This window comes from Capricornis sumatraensis, chromosome 8, assembly GCF_032405125.1.
Source record: "Capricornis sumatraensis isolate serow.1 chromosome 8, serow.2, whole genome shotgun sequence".
Classification (NCBI taxonomy): Eukaryota; Metazoa; Chordata; class Mammalia; order Artiodactyla; family Bovidae; genus Capricornis; species Capricornis sumatraensis.
The window spans coordinates 73,509,924-73,535,516 of NC_091076.1; the positions used below are offsets into that span (position 1 = coordinate 73,509,924).

At 41.7% G+C, this 25,593-nt stretch overlaps 1 protein-coding gene and 1 non-coding gene across 2 annotated transcripts in view; one reads left to right on the top strand and one right to left on the bottom strand.

The window, feature by feature from the left end:
* SMG6 (SMG6 nonsense mediated mRNA decay factor) overlaps positions 1-25,593 on the bottom strand; it is a 198,909-nt gene that overhangs the window by 30,507 nt on the left and 142,809 nt on the right. The window lies entirely within an intron of this gene.
* On the top strand, positions 17,875-17,984 carry LOC138084846 (U6 spliceosomal RNA). The gene has a single exon (XR_011145253.1). It is a non-coding gene; the product is annotated as a U6 spliceosomal RNA (small nuclear RNA).

The window sequence follows — 25,593 nt, forward strand, 5'->3', positions numbered from 1 at the left end:
GGAGCCCTCCACACCTGTACTGACGCCGCAAAGTGAGCTAGCAGTCACTCAGAGCCTCCCTGGAACCCCCGCTACGTCTCTCAGCAAGCCAACCCTTTCCTGTCTATGTCGGGTGCAGAGGACTCAAGATCCTCTTAAAACCATTATCGCTTCATGCTGAAGACATATATAAGTAATTTTTCTTATGGCCTACTTAACAGATTCTTTTTCCTATTAACTCTCAGTCCTGAACATGCTGTGTGAGAGGCCCATTACTGTTCTTAGCCTACAAGGGGGTTCACTCCCTTCTCGGGAACCTATCCCCCCTTTGGACTGTTCTCATTGGTGGAAATGTCTACCGCTCTCAAGCCCAGATCTGCCTCCCTGTGCTTCCAGTTCTGTTCTGTGGGGCCGCGACAAAGTTCTCAACTCTGCTTCTGTCTGACTGGCCTCCAATTTTTTTGAAATCTGCTCTGTTACACCTTCTCTAGGCTAAACAGTCCCACTTCCTTCCACTGCTCCTCACTTCAACCGTCTCCTCAACATCCTGGGGATTCTCTCACTAAGACTTTCACGGAGACGAATGTCTGCTGCAGGGAGTGCCCACGTGCGGTCTGGCAGCAGAGAACAGGACACACAGCTCCTCCCTGCTCTATCCTGGACACCTCAACTCTGCGAATTGGCCGAAAAAGCACGTGTTCTGCTGTTCACCGCTTTGCCCTAGTAACATATTGTGAGCTTTTAATCAACAAATCCCCAAAGTGTTTTCACACATGTGGCTAAATAATATCTCCCTCCACTGAGTGCAAGCCCTCCACTAACTATTTCCCTTTATCACATTCCTTCACTGAGGCCTCCCCACACTATAAAAACCCCATTATTCAGTACTGTCCTGCACACTACTTGCTGTGTGTGCTGACTTTCTGGATAAAGTAGGATTTTAGGTTTATTCCTATTGGATTTCGTGTCATTATTTACTTCTTCCACTGGAGCCTATCAAGTTCTCTTTGGGTCCCTCCTTCGTTTGTCATCTGAGAATGTCACCTTCCTTCTCAAGTTCGTGACATCCATAAATTTCATCTGTTTATGCTTCGCAGCATCTTTCTCCCATTAGGCTATCCTGTTTTCTCTTAAGGAAGGCTCTTGAGGACAGGCATGTAATCTGTATGTATGTGTGTGTGTGTGCCTATGTGTGTATACATGTGTGTGTATTTAAAGAAAAATCTATCTGCTGCATCTAATATACACTATGGGTGGTCGGACAACGTGGATGGCTGACTGTGGGAGGCTGACGGCAACTCCAGGTGCCATCGTGGCCGTGGGCACAGGGGTGCCGGCCACACTGTATAACCATGAATCACGCTCCTTGTGCTGCACAACGGGACACCTTGGACAGACTCAGTGATGCTCCTTTCTGCGGTGGGTGGTGCTCCCAAGCAGATTCAGGCTCCATACGGAATGATGCTCTCTTTTGACAGGCTACCTACGGAGTTTCTAGTTTGAAAGAAGATACCATGAGAAGCTAAGCTCTGGGCACGTCCTGCCTTGTCCTCACTGCAGGCTGCTGCCCCAGGGCAAGGTACAACATGCCTCAGCGAGAGGTGAGAATCATTCTCTTCAAAGCACTGATGTCATGCTCGGAGGAAAACATTACACCTGTATCTCGAGAATCCCCATGGCATATTAAAAATACAGTGAAGATGATTTCCCTGAGTTTAGGGCTGAGGCCTGAGGCCACTTTAAGCTGCATTTTCAGGTTCTACATCTAGAGGCCTGACTCCCAAGTGGCACAGGGCCTCATGGCTGGAGACACGACAAACGTGGGTAATAACTAAACTGAACTGAAGTCTATTTATAGTTTGATAAGGTTTAAGTAAGCCAAATGCCTGGCATATACAAGCTCTTCAATAAATATCAGGTCCCCTTTCTTCACCCCTGAGTGCTAAAAAGCATTTTAAAAACCACCTGCACTGAATCACACACAGAACTGGTTAAAAATGCCGATTCCTGGACTCCACTTTGGACTAAATAAATTAGTATCTCTGGGGACAGGGCCTCGGAATGTGTACTTTAAGTAAGCGTTCCTGTTATTAACACTTAGGAACGCTGCAGTTGGAGAATCACTGCTTTAAAGGCTGGAAGACTCTCCAATTAAAAGAAATAAATTTATATTAAAAAAAAAAAAGGCTGGTAGACTAAGAGGAGGCAGCCGCAAGTGTAGTCCACTCTTCAAATGCAACTCTGGGGAAGGTACAAAGAAGCAGGCTACATTTTTCATGGCAGTCTTGAATCTAGAAACCCTCAGCACCCTATGAAGCAGCAACTATTACATTCAGATAATGATACTAGAGATAAGAAAAAATTAATGAGATGTGAAGCCAGATGCAATGACTTCCTATGCCAGCATTCTTGCCACCTCACCAGACCCACTTCCTGCAAGAGCACCACTGGGGCTTCCCAGGCACAAAAACAAAACTCGCTGAGTGCGGTTCTACCCATCACAGCCAGGCACGGTGCCTCATCTAATCCCCTCAACAGCCACACGAGGTTGGTGCTGTCAGAACCTCTATTTTACAGACGAGGAAACCAAGGCACAGAGGAGGAATGTGCTCGGGTTCAGGCAGCTGGTAAGTGGAAGGGCTGGGAATGGGCCCCTGCTTGGAGCACTCCAGCCACCCCAGCCCTCGATGGGCCCGAAGCATCACCTGTGCTTCAGCCAGAGACTCTTACAGTCTCTGCAGGGGAAAGGGCTGATCATAAAAAAATCCGAACGGGGCAGCCTCTTGCCACTGATCTTGTGAGGACAGAACTCTCGGGCTTGCTGCACTTCTCTGGGGCAGCCAACCTGCTACAGGACTGGAGGGACGGACGTTCACTGCATGCTCTCCTGTGTGATGGTGGGCAAGCCACCCAACCCTGTTTGCAGAGACGCAGGTGATTCCGAAGGTCTCTTTCCATTTTCAGGGGTTTCTCTGACTCTGGGCAGTCATCTTGGGAAGGAGAGGAAGACGGTTCTGCCACTGACCTTGATGCTGGAGCCTGGCTCTGTCATGGGGGATGGTGCCAAGAGCTGGGTTTGGCTTTTTTGGAAGGAAAGGCTGAAGATTCAGAATCTGAACTAACAGTTAGAGCCGGGAGATAATTCCGGATGGGAAAAGATGGTACAGGTTCTTCTCACATGGTCGGCCCCTCAGGGAGACTCGGAGGGTTTTATGAATCATTAGCACAGAGCTCCCCTCTGGCCACAGAGCAGAGGAAGAAACATCAGACCAGTTTATAAAGCTCCAGAGCGGAAAATTTCTGGTGGTGTCCAAGCTAAGTTTTTTGGCTTTCTGTGAAGTTTGGAAAGACTTATACTGATGTTTTAATCACCTGTTTAGTGTTCTGAAGACTCTTGTCAGCGGCTCACTGAGCCGGCTCCAGCAGGCAGTGGGAGCTGCTGGCGCACGCACTGGGCTCGTCCTGTGAGCTGTTTCTTTCCCATGGCCGTCTCTGACACCCTGCAGCTCCCACCAGGCCGCTGGGAGGGTACAAGCCAAGCCAGTGTGCCCTGTAGGAGGCAGAGGACAAGGTTTCTGGACTACTTTTCACCAGAGCGGAGGCCAGGAAGGGTGGCTTAAGAAAAGCCAAGGTGGGAAGAGAGAAGGGGTCGTCTCAGGGGACCAGTCTGCCTCTGGCGGGCACTGAGGAAACAGGCTTGCCGTCCAGGAGTACCACCGTCCAGACATTCTAAAGTCCCTGGGTACTGATCATGAAAAGACGTTCTCACGAGTGAAAAAGAAAACTGAACAAACTCAGGGCAGGGCACGTTCTAGAAACAAAAACTCATGAGCATGCAAGAAGTCCATTAAGGAGGTTCAGGGCAGCGGCATGCAGACCAAGTCAGCATTTCACTTCTGCAGTTTGCATGGGTCACAACATCTCGGTGGCGGAAATAGCCCATTTTACTGGGAAAGCTGTGCTGGAGATGAAGTGGTGGCTGATGGTTGCTAGGCACTAGACTATTTCATCTGATTATCACAGTAATCCTGGGAGACAGAAAGAGGAAGAAGAAACTGAAGTCCGGAGGAAACAAACATCCAGTCGGGGGCAAAGCTGGAATTTAAACCCACTGTGTCTTACTCTGGGCTTCCCAGGTGGCGCTAGGGGTAAAGAACCCGCCTGCCGATGCAAGAGATAGACGCAAGATACGGGATTCGATCCCTGGGTCAGGAAGATCCCCTGGAAGAGGGCAAGGCAAGCCACTCCAGTACTCTTTTCTTGCCTAGAGAATCCCACGGACAGAGGAGCCTGGCGTGCTGCAGTCCATAGGGTCTCAGAGTCAGACATGACTGAAGTGACTTAGCACGCACACAGCAGGTGTCTTACTCCAAAGTCCATTATACTCTGTAGCCTCTTAGGAAGTAACGGTAGTTTTGGAGAAAGGGACCTACTGCGAGTCCGTTTCACACAAGGATATATTGCCCCGCCCGCCCCCAGCCCAGCAGGAGCCCAATGGCCCACTCCCAGAACAAAAGAAACAATTCTGATGAACTCACATGCAGATGAACAGGAACCAAATGGGAGCATGGCTAAGCTACAGGCAAGAGCTGCTGCTGCTAAATCGCTTCAGCCGTGTCTGACTCTGTGCAACCCCACAAACGGCAGCCCACCAGGCTCCCCTGTCCCTGGGATTCTCCAGGCAAGAACACTGGAGTGGGTTGCCATTTCCTTCTCCAATGCATGAAAGTGAAAAGTGAAAGTGAAAGCGACCCCATGGACTGCAGCCCACCAGGCTCCTCCATCCATGGGATTTTCCAGGCAAGAGTACTGGAGAGGGGTGCCATCGAGCAGTGACACTCAAATCTAAACCTTCTCGGGCTACCTGCTCTGTCATTCAGCTCATTTCATTTCCCCAGACACAGCGCAAGTAAGACCTCACCTGGTCAGCTGATAAGCTGAATGAATATGGGAAACTTGTCACTAGGGGATGCCAAGTTAAAACACACACATGAGTATCCCCGGAAAGTTCTCTGCAGTCTTGGACCCGGGATGGACTGTAGAGAAAAAAGCCCATCAGAGAGCCTGGGGACAAGACAAGGAAGTCAAAGCTCCTTTCTGGTACCCACAGGGTCCACAAATCTGTCAATCTGAGAAACTTTTACAGTGAGAGCAACAGGGTGTGTGGTTCATCTAGCAACCCTTGATCCTGGAGCAATGTATGAAGGCAGAGGAGAGAGAGAACAATAGTTTCCTTCTCAGCAGAGAGGCCAGGCTGAGGGAGGAGATGCTGAGAGACCGAGTTCTCACAGGATTTTCCCTTCCCTTCTCTTCTGCTCTTGCCAAGGGACGCTTCTTCGACCGCCGTGCTCTCCAGCTGAGAGTTAACTTCCCTCCGCCCGGCTCCACACACAGCACTGTTCCCTGCCCTGTTATGCCCGAGTTCAGCAGGGCTTCTAACGGAGGAAGGGAGGGGGCTCTCCAGGGAACTCCGCTTTCTGAGGGAAAGGAGACTTGTACCACAGCAAAAGGCACACGCTGCCCTTCCTCAGTGACCTCAGAGAGGAATCTACTTACAAAGGCTGCAGTCGGAGAGGGAAGTGGGAGAAGGAAGGGACAGAGAGGGAGACCGTGACCAGCGAGGTCGCAAGTCCCACTGGGATAACTGGGAGGACAAGGAAAGGGCCGCCTTGTCACGAGGACAGAACTGCCCGGACCCCGCTGACTATGACGGAGGGAAGGCGGGTGCTGAGGCGGTGCCTGGGGCAGAAGCTTGCGGACCACTGCGTCCTATGTGGGGACATGCAGGAGAAAACGCTCTGAAGCTGATGACAAGGCAGACAGGAAACTTCCGTGTCCTTGCTGACAGGAAAGAAAGAGTGAAATTCTGGATCCTCTCTCCTCGGCAGGATTTCTAATAGGCGTCTGAGGCTCACCCGCTTCCCAAGGATGTGCTGACAGCTGGGAATACTGCCCTTCAGGTCAGGCAGAGCAGGGATCTAGGCCTCTCCAGGAGTTCACAAGAGGTTCAGTAAGGACTCAGACCATGATCCAAAACACAAACGGGACTGCCATTTCCTGCTGGGTTTCCATGCTGTAAAAAAGTGGGGAGAGATGCCAACAGCAAAGTGCTCAGCCTCCTGTGGAAAATGGAGTATGAGATGTAGCCGGCTCCAGGCTCTGACTTGTAAATCTAAGTGAGAACTAGTTGCTAGCTGTAGAGGATTACAGTGTTCAGGAGACACTCCACCACCCAACCTGCCAGCCTTTCTGCTCCCTGCCCGTGGACTTCTAGGGAGCTGACGACAAAGCTGTCTGGGGCCTCCATGGGATGGGCAGCCTGGGGCTCTGGCAGCTCCTCTGGACCTCGGCTCACTGTCCTGTGTTCTTAAACAGCTTTGATGGAACAAGCCATCTGTGAGGGCTATTTAGCTTGGAACTGGAAGAGGGTGAGGATGTGGAAAAAATAAATCGGGCAGCTAAAGGATGGGGCCAGAGAGAGAGAGAGGGCAGGTGGCATGTTCACGGGACTAAGTGCCAGGGCCGAGAGGAGGGTGGGACTGCAGAGCAATGGTGCCGACGGAGGCCAGCACAGGAGGTGCTAGGGCGCCCAGGACAGCACAACTTTACTTCCAAAGTGGTGTCTGCCATTCTCCCTCAAGGGCTCACAAACCCTCACTTGCCGGTGTCTGTGATGGGAGACTCCTGGGCTAACACAGCTGTTAAGCGCCCCTGTTTTGCCATCTGAAAATCAACCTGAGTTCTGCCTAATTACTTGCCAGGCCTGGGCCTGCATCTTAGCCTAAAAGGCAAATCTAACAGTTTTTTGACACCCAAAGCCACAAGATAATGGCAAGAGCTGAAAGAGTGGAAAAGTGAGATGGTGGAGGATTGGGGGGAATCCTTATGAACTACAGAAAACAGCAACAGAAACACATAAACTGCATGGCAAGGGGGGAGGATATACGGGAGTCTGAGCGGGACTGGACTGTACCTGGTCGTTTCTTTGGGGTCGTCTTAACCGCGTCTCCAATCAGTATAAAGAGTATGTATAAGGGCTTCCCTGATGGCTCAAATGGTAAAGAATCAGCCTGCAATGTAGGAGGCCCGGGTTCAATCCCTGGGTCCTGAAGATCCCCTGGAGAAGGAAATGGTAGCCCACTCCAGTATACTTGCCTGGAGAATCCCATGGACAGAGGAGCCTGGTGGGCTACAGTCCATGGGGTCGCAAAGAGTTAGATACGACTAAGTGACTAACACTTTCAATTTCATATATATGTGTATATACACACAGAGAGAGACTTTTATATTTAGAATCTAGGCGTTTTCACATATGTTATCTGATTTAATCCATGTCAAAATCTTAGGAGGGGACTACTAGCATTCTCATTTCACAGAGCGTAAACTCAGGCCCAGATGGAATGAATAACTTAGGTGTAGTTTTCTTATGATCTGAATGGAGCAGAATGAATATTGTGATTCGTAACGAGACTTTTAATCAGACTTTTCTGCAGGTCACTCTGGTAAAATGGCATTAGCATTGACGGTGTCTCATCTGATCTATTCTCCTCACAGGATTTGAAAAAGAGACCAAAAAAGCTGCTGCTGGAGTCTATTTCTGATTCTTTACCAAATCTTTCCAAGTCATCAGACTAAGAACAGGCTTAGAGACAGTGAGCCAGCAACTCTGAATGCTGTTTACTTGACATACACACACAGAAAGACATACAAACAATTATAAACTGCTTAGTATAGTTTCAGGGCTTCATGCTGGTAAGACAGAGACACAAAATTTCTGTACCAGCCTGTACTAGTGAAGCCTACACACAGCCTAAACTGTTTTAAAATGGACGACACAGAGCTAAAACTGAATCCGGTCACTGAATTCTGTTACACGGACTAAAGTCATTCTTGCTGCTGACAAAGCAGAAGAGAAGTTCAACGACAGCATCTCTCCTAGGAGCCACTGAAGAGGTGGTGGCACCTGGGCTTCAAGTACCGGGACAAATGGAAGCTGTTCAGTAATAGCTTAAACACAAGACACGCGGTAAAAAACAAACATCAAAACGTAGAGTACACATGGCTGAATTTTAAAAACAACCTTCCCACCTCTCGTTTCTACAGCCTCTGCCAGCCTTGTTGCCAGTTTCTGGGGTGGCCGGCAGAGGTATTTATGCACATACTGCCATGTATGATTAACTATGGCTCTATACCTGTTACATATATTTATATAAATGGTGATATACACATTGCCATAAAAAAAAAACCAGCATATCTGGGAGATCGTCAACTTCATTTGTGTAGCACATTTCATACCAAATGCTAAAGATCATCAACAATAAGGTTCTGGAATAGATCCAGAAAACCAACCATGTTTACTGCAATGGAATCTCTCAGTGTTGGGATGACTCAAAGACTCAGCAAAAGCAACAAGGGAAAGCAGACAGACGAAAAACTGTTCATCAGTAAAGTCCATCAGTCACCATCAGGTCCGACACACCCGGGAGTGCTCAGCAACCACAGACCCTCAACCAGGCAGGGTCTCAAATGACAACAAGCTTGGGCCCCGAGGACTGCACTGACATATCCAGAAAGAATGCGAGGGCTTCCCCGGTGGCTCAGTGGGAAAGAATCCTCCTGCCAATGCAGGAGACAGGGGTTCGATATATGTAAAAGGTATAGAGCCATAGTTAATCATACATGGCAGTATGTGCGCAAATACTTCTGCCGGCCACCCCAGAAACTGGCAACGAGGCTGGCAGAGGCTGTAGAAATGAGAGGTGGGAAGGCTGTTTTTAAAATTCAGCCATTTGTACTCTTCATTTTGACTTTTGTTTTTTATCACATGCCTCGTGTTTAAGCCTGTGAGTCACAACTACCAAGCCTGTCTGTGCTCTGGAGCCTGGGAGCTGCAACTACTGAGCCCACGTGCAGCAGCTACTGAAGCCCACGCAGCCGAGAGCCTGTGCTCTGCAACGAGAGAAGCCACCACAGTGAGAAGCCCTCACGCTGCCGTGAAGAGCGGTCCCTGCTCGCCGCAGTCAGAGAAGGGCCCGCACACCAGTGAAGACTCAGCACAGCCAACATGAGACAGTCATATATGTAAAAAAGAAAGGGAGCAGTACACGCATGCGCTCCAGTCTGCATGCTGCCCCGACTCCCACACCAGAGCAGACAACATCAGTGGGTCCTCAACACAAAACACGGTCACACTTTCTAACGAAAATCAGGTTGTGTTAATTCCATCTCCACTTGTAACCCGGGTTTTATGGCAAGAGGCGCCTGGTACACCTGAAGGCGCATGCACTGTCTGCAAGTGCCTGTCTCCCTAGCAGGGCCTTTACGCAGATGCCACACAACTGTAGGGTATTTGAGGGGCTTCCGGCTGATCTCACAGTCTGAGCTTCTGCTGTGATGGTACCCTATTCCAGGGATCAGGGGACAACAATTCTTTGGCTCCCCGGACTGTACTTCCCCAAACATTTTCAAGTATTCTACTGAATTCATTCAATAAATATTTATTAAGCATCTGCTCTGCACAGGAGAGTTTATTTGAGACACGAGGGATACAATAGTCAATAAAATTATGTTCATGTTGTCATGAAGCTTAACATTCTTGGGAAACGAGAAACTAGCAAACAAATACAGGGACAAGTAGTGGGAAGAACTAGGAAAAAATAAAGTAGGGTAAGAGGGACAGAGAGCAACAGGTTAGCAGAGAGGGCAGCTGTTTAAGACGGACAGAAGAAGGCTCCTAGATCAAGTGCTGTTTGATCAGATGTGAAGGAGTGAGCCACAAAGCAGAGATGACCTTACCTTCTGGGGTAGGTACCCGGAGTGCCAGGGAATCCCTTCTCTCCTAACAAGGATTGCCAGCTACGCAGCATGGAGGAAGGGGCAGGGGCCTGCTCTTCCAGCCCGGCGGGGTGAGAGGAGAGGCCTTTGAGAGCGTATGCAGCTAGCACGCCCTCCATGCAGTTTCTGGATAGTTTCCATCACAGATGAGAGTTTTATGTTGAATTTTAAGTTGACCACAAATATTTAACTTCCCTGGGCCACAAATGCAGTATCTTCTCTGTGGTTTAGCTGGCACCAAGTACATATTTACGAATCTCTATATGTCTGCCTGTTATTTAAATTTCTTACAGAAGTGCCAAGGTCTTCAGTTGTGATTTATCCCCTCGCATTCCATATGAGTGGGGCTAAACCCTGATCAGGCCTAATTCTTGGAGAAAGGAGGTATCTTTACCATTGAAGCTCAGGGTCTTCTGAGTTATATTTTCCTATTACAGTTTTCCGCCTCAAAAAATATTACTCAGGGGTGGGGGGGGTCCTGTTCCAGGTTCTCGTATTTGAATTACAAAGTAGAAAATATAAAATTTCTCTGTTTTTTCCCCACAAGAGAATGAAGAATAAAAATGAAACACAGAAAATCTATGTACCTTAGCTACATTAGAAAGCAAAACAAACAAAAAAAGCTAGGTGTAAAGTGCCATAGATTTCTAAATATGTATTCTTATTTACTTAGCGATTCCTGAGTATCATAAGGAGCACTAGGCTTACAAAGACTATAGCAAACCAACTGCTCCCTAGCTGGGTCTTCAACAAGCTGGCCTGGGAAAGGGCTCTGGCTCAACAAGAGCACAAGATTCTGGGTCATTCCACATCCCAGGGTCAGTTTCTCCTGACAAGCTGGCAAGAAACACGAGGCGGCAATTTTATTAAATACAGGCATATGAGAAGATCATAGGAAACCCGTGAATTTCAAAACAAGCCCTCCGACTTCATTCTGGGTGTCTGTCATTGCCTTCATCTTCTGCAGTGCCGCTTACTGGGCCTTTGGGTTATGGTTCTACTCATGTGCCGGTTGTGCGCAGTGGGGGGAGATACCAAGCTACAGAGCTGAGACCAAACACAGAAAGACCAACACTTACTTTCAGAAAATCAGTGAACTTTCCAAGTATTCAACTTGGAAGGCTAGAAGCTCACTTAAAGGGCGCCTTCCCTGGTGGTCCAGTGGTAAGGACTCTGCTTCTGCTGCAGGGGGCACAGGTTCGATTCCTGGTTAGGAAGCTTAAGATTCCACACACCGTACAACATACTGCACACCCCCCTGGACCCACAAAGAAACTCATTTAAAAAAAATCTAGCACTGACTTGTAATTAGAATGGCTTTAAGTACATGCATCTAGTTATTCTGTCCACCCTTCTAGTTTTCCACTGAAATGACTGAAGGAAAAAAAAAGAAAAAAGAAAGTATATATCAGTACTAGGCAACCACATACCAGAAACTATGAGGAATTTTCTGTAAGACAAACTGCAGATGGGACTGGAATGAGGAAAAGAACAACTGATGTTCAACCCTTTGCCTGCTTGATAAGTACACAGATGAGACTTCAGCAGCCATACCCCACTGATGCCCTTTTCTTGGAGCAATTACGCTAACAGCCAAGGTGGGTTCTGATCCACTCAGAAGGGCACAACTAGACTCACCAGGGTATCAGAAGAAGCTTAGTGGCTGCTGGATTACAACTGCTGTGGTTGGCCACGTGAGACAGGAGGAAGACAAAGCTGAGCTTGGCTTCTTAAAGAGGCAAGAACCCCAGAATGAGAACATGAAATTGGTCTGTTACAGCAAAGAGAAGGGTTAGCTCCTTGCCATGACTATCTCTAGCTCTAATTTCCACTCTAGAAGTATTTAACACCAGCAGTGTAAATCAAATGTTCCTCTTTTCCTTTTATACGCACCTGAAAATCTTAACAGACCCCAACCTGAGATCCCAATATGAACAAGTACAGACTGCCTAAAAAAGGATGGGAAAAAAAAAATCACCTAACGTATGAAAAGGTATTAAATTGAACAGAAGGATACCAATGTAAGGAATAAGTGAGTATCTCTCTAGAACAGTCATTGCAAAAACTCTCGACTCTTTCATTTAATCTTCAACGGTAATGACACAAGGAGAGATAAATAGACCATTGGAACAGAACATAAAGTCCAGAGACAGACCCCAACATAGAGTCACGTGTGTTACATAGTAAGTCAATGATGCTCAATCAATGGAAAATGCTCCTGTATGGAAAAAAATTAACCTTGTCTCTCCTCATGCCACAAACAAAAATTAATTTGAGACGGATTACACACCTAAGTGTGAATGATAGATAATGTAACTTCTAGAAGAAAAGAACAGACAAATATCTTCATGATCTTGTAGGCAAATAGCTCTTACATAGGACACAAAAAGCATTAACCATTAAAGAAAAAAATTGATAAATTTGACTTCATAAAAATTAAGAACTTGTGTTTATCAAATGATACCATTAAAAGTGAAAATATGAGCCAAGGGTGAGAGAAGGTATTTTTAATACAAACATGTATACCCAACATAGGACTTACATTCAGAGTACTTTAAAAATTATTCTATAAATTAATAAGAAAAAGACAAGCCTACTGAAAGGAAAAATGGGCAAAAGTCAGAAACAGGTACTCCATAGAAGAGGACATCCAAGTGACCAGAAGCAGAAGAAAAGGTTCTCAACATCATTATTCACCAGGGAAATGTGAATCACAGTCGCAATAAGATACTTCTGTACACCCACCAGAAAGGCTAAAATGAAAACCAAAACCAAATTAAAACCAAAAGTTGGCAAATACGTGGAACAACTGAAGTTCTCTTATATTGCAGATGGTCATGTATACTGGTACAAGCTCCTTGGAAATCTTCTTGGCAGTGTCTCCTGAAGTTAAACACACATCTACCTTACAACCTAACAAGCCCATTCCTAGGTACGCATCAAAGAGAAACAGAGTGTATGTCCATGGTTGCTTTATTCATAATAACCAAGATTGGTAAAAGAAAGGTCCATCAACAGTCGAAGCAGCAAACTGCAGTGTACCGATGCAACAAAATGCTACGCAGCAATAATGCAGCATGGACTACTCTTACATGTAATAATCTGAATGAACCTCTCATAGATTGTGCTGAACAAAAGAAACAAAGGGTACGTACTGAGTACAATCTAATTCTATTTATACACATATCAAAACCAGGCAAAACTACCAGACAGTGAACAAGGTCAGGATAACTGTTACTTCTGTTAAGAGGAGGGAAGAGAGGGGGCGTAACAAAGCCTGCTGGGATTCGAGAAATATTCTGTATCTTGATGGGGGTCACAGTTCGCATGAATATAACCATATGTAAAAGGTACTGAACTCAAAAGTAGTGCATATTACTTAATGAAGGTTAAACTTCAATAAACAAGTAAAAAACAACAACAACAACACACACACACACACACACACAGAGTAAACTGCATTTCAGTCTAGAGAAGGCAGTCATATGAGAAAGTGATCAGGAAAAACTATAGGTAAGGCTATAAGCAGCAGTTAAATATAGCAAAAGAAAAGCAAATTACTGATATGTGTGACTTGGTTGAGTCTCTTCTGTAACACAGAGGAGAAGTTAGAGATGAAAATGACGGGCAGGGGAGAGTAAATCTTTAAAAAGCTATTCCAGAAAGACCAAGACTGATGGGAAAAGAGCAATAATTTAAAAAATGAGAGAGGAAAGGGTGGAGGGGAGGAAAAGTAAACTTTCCCGAGTAACAGAGACATCTGGAGCCTGAATATTCAAAAGTGAAAGAAAGTGAAGTCACTAAGTTGTGTCCGACTCTTTGTGACCCCCATGGACTACAGCCTGCCAGGCTCCTCCGTCCATGGGATTTTCCAGGCAAGAATACTGGAGTGGGTTGCCACTTCCTGCTCCATATTCAAAGCTCATGCTAAAAAACTTAATTTGAAACCAACACCTTCATTAGAGATGGCAAAAAAAAAAGAGTGGGCTTTATTTATTTATTTATTTATTTTTAATGAATACAAATTTGTATTCAGTGGGAAAGAGTGCTGTGATCAATTAGTAATGCCTGTCTTTGGCACAGAATGAAAACACACCTATCAGACATTTGCCATGTGTGATTGAGACATACCTTGGTTCAGTCTTTAACTTCCACGGACAATGAGAAAAAATAATCCTATTAGCATTAAAAAACAAAACAAAACGAAAGAACCCACACAAATCTGACTGGCCTCATATTTGTGTGCCCCACACTGCCCTACTCATGTAGAAGGGCAAAAGAAAGGCGTTCTCAGATAAACTAAAGTCTCACTGATACCTGTGATACCTATACAGACTAGGAAACGGGGGAGTGGTGAGAGGAGGAAGCAGGAAGTCTTGCACTTCTGCATGGGGGTGTGTGGCAGAGACTGCCAGTTGTTTCCCATTATCTGTTCTCCTTCTCTTCCTCTGTAATAGAGCCCTTGATTTTTAGCTGTGTATACAGGCCTTCCCTGGTGGCTCAGAGGTTAAAGCGTCTGCCTCCAATGTGGGAGACCTGGGTTCGATCCTTCTATGCGGGAGACCCGGGTTTGGTCCCTGGGGAAGATCCCTGGAGAAGGAAATGGCAATCCACTCCAGTATTCTTGCCTGGAGAACCCCATGGACGGAGAAGCCTAGTAGGTTACAGTCCATGGGGTCGCAAAGAGTCGGACATGACTGAGCGACCTCATCTCACCTCACCTCATACACCCCATGGGGTTGCAAAGATTGGATGCAACTGAGTGACTAACACTTTTTTTTCATGGTCTAACTATTAATAGAATAAAAATATTTCCCAGTCTACACTGCAGTTAGGTTTGGCCAAGTGACTCAGTTCTGGCCAGTAGAATGTAGATTGTAATGTGTATGAACTCCCAGGGAAGGCCCTTATTAAAAATTTTTTTTAAATTGCATTCCTTCTTGAACTGTTTCTACTTCACACAGGCTTGCAAGCAGATGAACTGGCTGGCATTTCAATAGCTATCTTAGACTTTAAGAGGTTGTTGGAAATGAAAACCAAGTAAAAAGCACATCAAAAAAGTAGAAACTTGGTCCATGACACCATGGAGTGTCAAATCCAAAACCTCTGGGCTTCCTCCACTTGAGAGGGAAATCTATCTTGTTTAAGTTATTGTTACTGGGGGGCCTTTTGCATCTTGCAGCTAAACATAATCCTAACTACACTGAAAGCTAGTTATATCCTATTTAATTTTTCCACTTGATAAGTAGAGAAAAAGAACTTAATGCATTTTATTTTAAAAATCAGAGATAAACAACTCGAATTAAAATCCAATGAGTATAGAAGTATTGGTTGTACAACATTGAATGTTCTAAATGCCACTGAATTGTTCACTTTCAATGGTTAATTTTTATGTTATATGAATTTTACCTCAATAAATTAAATTCTAAAGAAAAAAATCCCAAAGTAGAAATTAATAACAATTTAAGAAATCCAACTTTAAAAACAAACTTCCAAATAACTTTAGAGTCAAAAAGAAAAAAAAAAATCAAAATGATAATCAAAGACTACTTAAAAAATGACCATTACAAGAGTATTTATCTAAATGGATTAGAGTACAGCCAAAGTATTAGTAATCACATATTCAAAGTCATAAAGCTTTTAAGTAAACTAGTAAGAAATAAGCAAACACAGAAGATTCAACACAAGCGGAAGAAAAAAACAAGTATAAGAACAATAAAAGAAAAAAAGATAAAAGTCAATAAATTAGAGGACAATAAATATAAGAGCTAATTTTTTAAAATGAAGAAATGCAAATAGCTAACATTTTAAGAAAAAAGTCAGAGAACACAGAAAGAAAAAGTGAAGATTTTAGAGAAATGGATGATGTCTTGTGATAGGGTCAGTCAAGAAAACTGACGCAAGAAGTGGTGAAAATATCCTCACTGTGGTGATGTTTACACTACCGCATATTTCTGTCAAAACTCATCCTTTGAATCAAACACTTAACACTGTTGAACTATTTATTGTATGTATTTGTTGTAGCTTAATAACCTTACCTAAAAAAATTTTTTTCTGCCTAGAAAACGGACTCAAAACCTAAAAAAGCCTTAAAAAAAAAACATACTAAGGGAAGAAATAGAAAAAGGGAGGTGTCAGAGGCTTTCTTTACAAAACTACTAGAGGCTGAGGTGCCTTTATAGGTAAGTTCCTTCAGTTTATTCACCTATTCAGTCAGTAAATATTTATTCATAGTATGGAACAGGATCCACCCTCCAGGCACTGTTCTAAGCTCTGGGGAGTATACAGTAAATAAAATAAAAGTTCTTACCTTCTGGTAGAGGACAATAAACAGGCAAAGCGAAAACAAAACAAAATCCAACTTGTCAGGCAGGTGATGGAAAGCGTTAAGAAGAAAAATAAAAGTTCAGTGAAGGGACAGAGAGTGCCTGGGGTAGACTGTCCATTTCTTTACCATTTATTACTGGTAGAGAACTTTCTGATAAGGTTGGCTCTTGAACAGGAATCTGAAGGACTTTAGGAAGTAAGCTATGCAGTTGGGTAACAGCAGAACAGAAGTGCAAAGGCCCAGAGGCCTGAGTTGTTTGGCATGATTAAAGAATGAGAAGGCCAGTTTGGCCAGTGAAGAGTAAGTGGAGAGTGGTAGGAGATGAGGTCAGAAAGGATGTAAGCCTTGGCAAGGGCTTGATATTTTCTTCTGAGTGAGACAGAAATCCTCTGGAGGGGCTTGGAGCAGTGGTATTAGCTAATCCAACTTACATCTTAAGATCACCCTGGCTGTTGTGTTGAGACTAGGCTGAAGGGGAGAGAAGATCACAACATGCCTACACTAACAGTCTAAGCAAGAGAAAGGACTGTTTTGGATTAGGGTGGTATTAGTAGAAGTCGTTGTTAAATGGCTGGATTCTGTACATATTTCAAAGGCAGAGTAAAAAGACTGCTGAGAGGCTGAAGGTAGAGAATGCACGACAGTCAAGAATGACTCTGTAAGTAACACACTCTATATACTTCTCAGGTCACAGAAAAAGAAAAGCTGCTTCCCATTTCTTTGCACAGAGTCAGTACACCAGAATACTCCAATACGCAAAGAAAAAAAGCAGTAAAGACAGGAAAGAGGCCAGGCCCACTATGGAAATGGATATAAACACCCTAAGTAAAAAAATAGCACATCAAATGTAGCAGACCACTAAAATGCAACCCAAATAAGGTTCATCCCAATAAGAAAAGGACCAGTCAAATTTAGAAAACATTAATTTAAAACACACCACATATAAAGATGTGGTACCTCTACACAATGGAATACTACTCAGTCATAAAGAAGAACAAATAATGTCATTTTCAGCAACATGGATGCAACTCTAGATTACCATACAAAATGAAATAAGTCAGAAAGAGAAAGACAAATACCATATGACACCACTTAAATGTGGAACTGCAAATATGACATGAACGAACCGATCTGTGACACAGAAGAGAGTCAGGGACATAGCCTGGTGGGTGCCAAGGGAAGTAGGGGTGAAGGTGGCACAAGCAGGAGTCTGGGGCTAGCAGATGCAAGCTGCTATATATATGGAATGAACAAACAACAAGGCACTATAGTGTAGCACATGGAACTATATATTCTTGGGATATACCGTATCAATATCTTATGATAAACCACAGTGGAAAAGAACATGAAAAAGGATGCGTAACTGAGTCACTTTTCTGTATAACAGTAATTAACACAATATTGTAATTCTACTATAACCCAGTGAAAGTAAATTAAAAAAGAAAAAAAATCACATAAATTAATGAATAAATGATCAGCTAAGAAGAGAATTAGTAAGAAAACTTGATGTGATAGCTGAATATAAAAGTTAGCTTTCCCCAAGTACTATATAGACAGTGTACCGAAAAAAATCCCATTCATTATAGCAAGAAAATCAATAAAAAAACATGGGAGACATAAAAGTACTGATGTCCAGAGAATACATTGTTTTAATAAGAAAACTTGTAACAATGTCAAATTTTCTTCAAAGTATTTTTAAAGTGAATGCAATTCCAATCAAAATACCATGAGGAGTGCTCCTTTCTGGCAGCGCATATAGTAAGACTGGAACAACAGAAAGAAAATTAGCATGCCCCCCTACACAAGGATGACATACAAATTTGTAGATATGTCCTTTTCTTCTTTTATTGTAGATCTGAAAGTTGCTAACAGAGTACATCTCAAAAGCTCTCTTCACACAAAAAGGAAATGTGTACCTATGTGTGGTGATGGATACTAACTAGACTTATTAACTTAGGAGATCAAACTAGTCAATTCTACAGGAAATCAATCCTGAATATTCATTGGAAAGACTGATGCTGAAGCTCCAATACTTTGGCCACCTGATGGAAGAACTGACTCATTGGAAAAGACCCGACCCTGATGCTGGGCAAGATTGAAGGCAGGAGGAGAAGGGGATGACAGAAGATGAGATGGTTGGATGGCATCACCAACTAGATGAACATGAGTTTGAGCCAGCTTTGGGAGTTGATGAAGGACGGGGAAGTGTGGCGTGCTGCAGTCCATGAGGTCACAGAGTCGCACATGACTGAGCGACTGAACTGAAGTGAGACTTATCGTTGTGATCATTTCACAATACATTCATATATCTAATCTTTATGTTCTACACCAAAAACTAATATGTTATATATTAATTATATCTCAACTAAAAAATACCATAAGGATTTTTTTGGGGGGTGCAGTGGGATTGAAAATTATTCTGAAGTTTGTATAAAGCATAAGTAGATGGGAAAAGCCAAAGGTATACAGCAATAAAATATAAAAGGAATGTGTGTAAACTCACATCAGTAGAATGAGAACACATTACAAAGCTACAGTAACTAAAATGGCAAGGTTATGTTTCAAGAACAGACTGGCAAAAAATAATAAAAGGCCTGAAAACAGATGCTAGTATCCATTTATATCTATGTATAAAAACAGATTCTAGCATAGCGTCTCCATATATCAGTATATAATGAAGCTTAACTTTTAGTTAAGCTAAAAGTTTAACAAATCATTTAATAAATGCTGCTACTTTATAAACTATTTGTAGAGGAGGCTAAGGATGGGGGGGGGGCATATGTGCACACGTGGCTGATTCATGTCAATGTGTGGCAAACCCCACCACAACATCGTAAAGCAATCATCCTCCACTTAAAATAAATTAATTAAAAAATTAAGTTAGATCTCTGTTTCACACCATTCAGAAAAATAAATGTTTTAAAATAATAACAATTTTTCAAGAAGTAAAATAATGAGAATAAAATATGAATATTCATTTGGTTTGAAGTTAGGAAGACTTTTTAAAGCATAAAAACAAATTTCATAAAGGGAAAATTAAAGATTTGGCTATGTAAAATTTTAAACCATTGACATTTAAGAAGAATCCCATAAATAATGGAAGGTAAGTGACAAACTGTAGAAAATATTTTCAATGTAAATGACTGAAAAGGGTTCAAATCCTTGTCAGAAAGGCCTTTAAAATTAAAAAAAGTGAAAAATACTCCAAAAAAAAACAGGCAAAGGATATGAAAAGGTCTCCTTAAAAAGACATAAAAATGCCAATGCTCAAAAGTACCTGAGAATTCCTCTTTTAAACATTTTCAAGATCATTTTCTTAATTACAGTGGTAACACTCATTATTTCAAAGACCCATTTTATTTTTTACTTTAAAAAGGAATTAAAAAAAAGAAAAAGGAATAACTGAATTTGCTCACTGTATTGCCTACTGAAAAAATATTTACTATTCTTGATTCCAAGTGTTGTTCTGGCTATTTAAAAGAAAAACAAACAACTACCATAACATTGTAAATCAACTATACTCCAATAAAAATTAATTTTAAATATAAAAATAGTTCAATGATATTTTCTTTATCCATGAGATAAATGAAAATGACTGAAATAAATGAAGACATAGGAAATCTCAGCAGAAAAACAGAAATTGAAAAAGAATCAAATGCAAAGTCGAGGACAGGAAGGAAAAAAAAGGAAGGCAATAAAACAAAACAAACCCAACAATCCAATATCTGAAATAAGAAAGTCACTGGATGTGCTTAAAAGGAAATGGAGATGATACAGAAGTGAGTAAATTTGAAATCTCAAATCTCTGTATAGCCACAGAGAAGAAGCCCCATATTCTGTGCATACACAATATTCAAATTTCTGGCCCGACTTCTAAACCATGTATGTGTAGATTAAATGTAAAAAACAGTAACAACAACAAAACCAGACAAACAAAATGGATGTCTGACCTACTGCAATTTGAGTCCAACCAACCGAAATGCCCAATACACCAAAGCGAAAACCTTCTCTGGAGGAACAAAACAAACTCCACATGACATTTACAATGACAGGGTAAAATCTCGAATCACTCAGCGTATAAAGAAACAAGACAATGTGACCTACTCTTTTTTTAAAGTGTTTTTTACCTGAAGTATAGTTGATGTATAAGTTATAGACACACAACACAGTGATTCACAGCTTTCAGAGATTTCCCACTTATATTGCAAAACATTGGCTATACTCCCCTTTGTACAGTATCACTGTAGTTTCTTTTATACTTAATAATTCATATCTCTTTATCTCCTACCTCTATATTGTCCCCCTCCCAGCAATTTGTTTATTCTCTGCAACTGTGAGTCTGCTTCTTTTTTGTTACAGTCACTGGTTTGTTTCTCCTTTTGGGCTGTGCCACATGGCATGTGTAGGACCTTAGTTCACTGACCAGGGATCAAACCCATGGCCCCGCAGTGGAAGCACGGAGTCTTAACTACTGATCCCCAGGGAAGTCCTGTGTATTGTCTAGATTCTACACATAAGTGGTATCACACACTATTTCATGTGACCTATTTCCAAGAGAAAAGACAGGAAATGGAGACCACTTCAGAAATGACACAAATGTTAAAATTAACAGCAAGATTAGCGACAAAGTTACTATAATGGCATTCAATGAGATAAAGGAAAATGACTGAAATAAATGAAAACATAGGAAAGCTCAGCAGAGAAACAGAAATTGAAAAAGAATCAAATGGAAAGTCTACAACTGGAAGAAAAAAAAAGGAAGCCAATAAAACAAAACAAACCCAACAATCCATTATCTGAAATAAAAAAGTCACTGGATGCACTTAAAAGGAAATGGAGATGACAAAGAAGTGAGTAAATTTGAAGTCAGAATAGAAATCACTCAAGGTGAAGAGGAAAAAAATAAATAAAGCCCTTGATTTGGGAGACAACAGCAAAAGGCCTAACATATGTGTACATAAATATCAGGAGAGATTGGAGCAGAAAAAAATAACTTCAGTAATAATGCCTGAAAGTCCCCCAAATTTGGTGAAAGACAATTTGTAGATTTAAGAGCAATGAACCCCAAGCAGGAGGATACAAAGAAAATCAGGCCTAGACATATCATAGTTAAACTACTGAAAACCAGATACAGAGAAAAATCGAGGAAGCAGCCAGAGAAAAATGCCCCACTACATGTAGAGAACAACAATCTGAATAAATGCTAATTGATGTCTTATCAGAAACTATACAGGCCATAAGACAACAGATGACTTGTATTTAAAGTACTGAAAATTTTCTATACCCAGTGAAGAGAACTTTAAAGGAAGAAATGAAATAAATATTTTTTTTTTCTGATAAAAGAATAGTAAGAGAATTTGTAGCATATGCCTTACGAGAAAACCCAAAAGCTCTTCAAGCCAGAGGAAAATGATATTGCTTGGATACTTGGCTCTTCACAAAGAAATGGTAAGTATATGGATAAATACAAACAACAACTTTTCTACCTTCTTAAATTAAAAAAGACACACAGATTTGTTTAATGCAAAATTATAACATTTTACAAACTGAATATCCACATTCCAATGAATGAGGCTGGTTCCTTACCTAACATCATACATAAAAATTAACTCAAAATGGGTCAAAGATTTAAACTTACGAGCCCAAACTACAAAACTCTTAAAGCATAGGAGAAAATCTTTACATTCTTGGATATAGTAATGATTTCTGCACAAGACACCAAAAGCATGTGCCGCAAAGAAAAAAATAGACACAATGGTAAAATTAATGTCACATATATATGTACATACATATATACACATACATGTATATGCATGTACTGTATTGATCAGGGCTTGCGGGATCTTAGTTCCCCAACCAGAGATTGAAACTGGGCCCTCAGCAGCGAAAGCACGGAGTCCCAAACACTGTATCATCAGGGAATTCCCAATCTTACATATATTTTATCACACATATACAAACAGCCTTATCAGCACAAGACTTTAGCATTTTACTCCAAGTATTTGCTAATATTAAGTTAGTAGAAATAAAATTTGTATGTCTTTGAAGTAAAAAACCAAAAACCAAACACAACCTCGTAACACTGTCATGTTGGTGAATATAGTATATTATGTATACAGTATATTATATACACATGTATGTTATAGTAGTCAGTATATACCATGTAACAACTATAATAATAGAAGAGCAATGGGTAACTGGAACTGTACGCTTGGAAGATTTCTACATTTTATGTGAAGTGGTACAACAGCAACTCTTAAGTAGTCTGAAAAGTTCAGGACATACACTATAATCTACTGAGCCACCACTAAAAAACAGCAAATAGAAATACCCAAAACCCCAATAAATAAGTTAGGGTGGAATTCTTAATAAAAATCATATAATGTAAAAGAAGACAGGAAAGTAGGTACAAAAGGAAGATACAGATATATGTATATGTATATGTACATGTATATGTGTATGTATATGTACATGTACATGTACATGTATATAAAGAAGGAGCAAACAACCCAGCAGGGACAAACAGAAACAACTAACAAAACTGTAAACCTAAATTCAACCATCGGGTTAATTACATTAAGTGTTAATAAACTAAACACTTCACTAGAAAGGAGGAGACTTTCATTATGGATTAAGTGTAAGACCCGACTACATCCTGTCAATAGAGATTTTTATATATATAAAGATACAGACCGCTTAAAAGCAAATGGACGGAAAAAGATAATACCATGCAAACAAAAACCATGAGAAGGCTGGAGTGGCTATATAAATATCAAGAAAAAAACTGATTTTAAGGCAAAGTATTATCAGAGATGAAAGAGGGACATTCCGCAGTGATAAAATGGTCAGTTCATCAGGAAGCTATAAAAATCATAGTGACGTGCCTAGCAAGAGATCTCCAAAATACAGAAAACAAAAATTGACAGAATTAAAGGGAAGAACAGAAAACCTACAACCATATTAAGAGATTTTAACATTCCTCTCTCAGAAATTAACAGAGCACCAAGACAAAATAAGAGTAAAGACAGGGGATCTCGACACTATTAACCACCCTGACCTCACTGATGTTTATACAACGCTATGCCCAACGTACAGAATACATTCTTTTCATTGCATGTGCGGTTATGGTCTTCCAGGTAAATATGTGAGAGGCCATAAAGCAAGTCTCAGTAAACTTAAAAGGACTGAAGTAATGCCAAGTATGCTCTCTGATCACAATGGAACTAAATTAGGAATCAGTGACGGTAAGGTATCCAGGAAAACCTGAAATACTTGGAAATTAAGCCACACACTTCTAAATAACCCATATGTCACGACATACAGATCCTACAGACATCAAAAGAACAAGAAGACATTATTATGAACTGCTTTATGGCCACAAGCTCACCAACTAAGATTTAACACCAGTATTACACAAACTCTTTCAGTAAATGGAGGAAGAGAGTAAACTTCCAAAGTCATTCGATGAGGGCGGTATAACTAATGCCAAAACCTGATAAGATATAACAACATTGTTAATATTACCCAAACACTGGCAAATCCAATACAGCAAACAGGATTTATTTAAGTAATACACAGTTGTTCAAACATTTAAAAATCAATCAGTAACTTTTAAAACGTAACAAGAAAACAAACAACCCAATTAAAAAATGGGCAGAAGCTCACTGAACTAAATATACAGGTGGCAAACATGAAAAGATGCTCAACATCATAAACCATTTAAAAATGGCAAATTAAAACACTCATGAACTACCACTATACACCTATTAAAATGGCTAAAATCCAACATACAGACACCGTCAAATGCTAGTGAGGCTATGAAGCAACAGGGACTTCCATTCATTGCTGGCAGGGTGCAAAATAGTATAGCTACATTTAAGGCAGCTGGGCATTTTCTTACAAAGCTACACATCATCTTACCATGAAACTGAAAGTGTTAGACGCTCAGTCACGTTTGACTCTTTGCAACCCCATGGACTGTAGCCCACCAGGCTCCTCTGTCCATGGCAGAATACTCGAGTGAGTAGCCATTCCCTACTCCAGGGGATGTTCCCGACCCAGGGATCAAACTGGAGTCTCTCGCATTGCAGGCAGATGCTTTACCATCTGAGTCACCAGGGAAGCCCTAGTCTTCCCATATGATTGAGCAACTGCAGTTTTTGGTATCTACCCAAGTGAGCTGAAAACTCACCTCCACACAAAAATGTTTACACTGGCCTTACTAGTAATTGCCAAAACCTGTAAGCAACCAAAATGTTCAGTAGGTGAATGCATAAACAAATGGTGATACTTTCATACCACCTCCATGAATATTATTCAGGGATAAACATTATTTTATATCATGGAATATTAGAAATAAAAAGAAATGAGTTATCAAGCCATAAAAACAACCTTAAATGTATACTGGTAAGTGAAAGAAGCCAATATGAAGAGGCTACACACGATTCCAAAGGTTGTATGATTCCAACTGTGTGACACTCTGGAAAAGGCAAAACTACGGAGAGAAATAAGACCAGCGGTTGCCAGGGGCTAGAGATGCTAGAGGGAGGGATGAACAGGTGGAGCACAGCGTATTTTCAGGGTACTGAAACTACTCCGTGTCATACTGTAATGGTGGATACATGTTGTTATACATTTGTCAAAACCCAAGATCGCACAACACAAAAAGTGAACCCTAAACTATGGACTTTTGTTAATAATAATGTACCAGTTTATCTGCTCATCAGTTGCAACAAATGAGCTACACTAACACAAAATGTTAATAACAGAAGAAACTGATGTAGGGAGGGGTGGTGGGGGAGACAGTATATATGACTTGGGTTTTCAAGTTCTCATAAAATAACAGCCATAAAGGAAAAACATGATAAATTAGACTACATCAAAATTAAAAACTTCTGTTCAGCAAGACACTGTTAAGAAAATAAACAGGCAAGTCATGGACTGAGTGAAAACAGTCACAAAACATATATATTGACAAAGTACTTGTATCCAGAATACATAAAGAAATTTGTAACCCAACAAGAAAACAAACAACACGATTAAAGAAAATGGGCAAGAAATCTAAAACAGATCCTTGATGAAGAAGACATACAGGTGGCCAGTAAGGATGTGAAAAAAGCATGTAAATTCTATATTAGTAAGCAGGAAAATGCAAATTAAAAGCCACAAGGATATACTGCCCCTCTCCTCCAAATGAGGATGTGAAGCAACAGAACTCCTGCACATGGGTGGCATGGAATATGCTGCAATCACCTCTGGAAAAAGGTCTAACCATCTCCAATAAAATGCACACATCCACTCTGTAACTCAGCAATTCCAATTCTAGGCACTTACTCAAAAGAAAACACATGTCCACAAAAAGGTGGACAAACAGCCACCTGTCCATCCATCAGAGAACAGATAAACTGTGCTATAGTCATAAAATGGAAAACTACTCAGAAACAAAAAGGAAT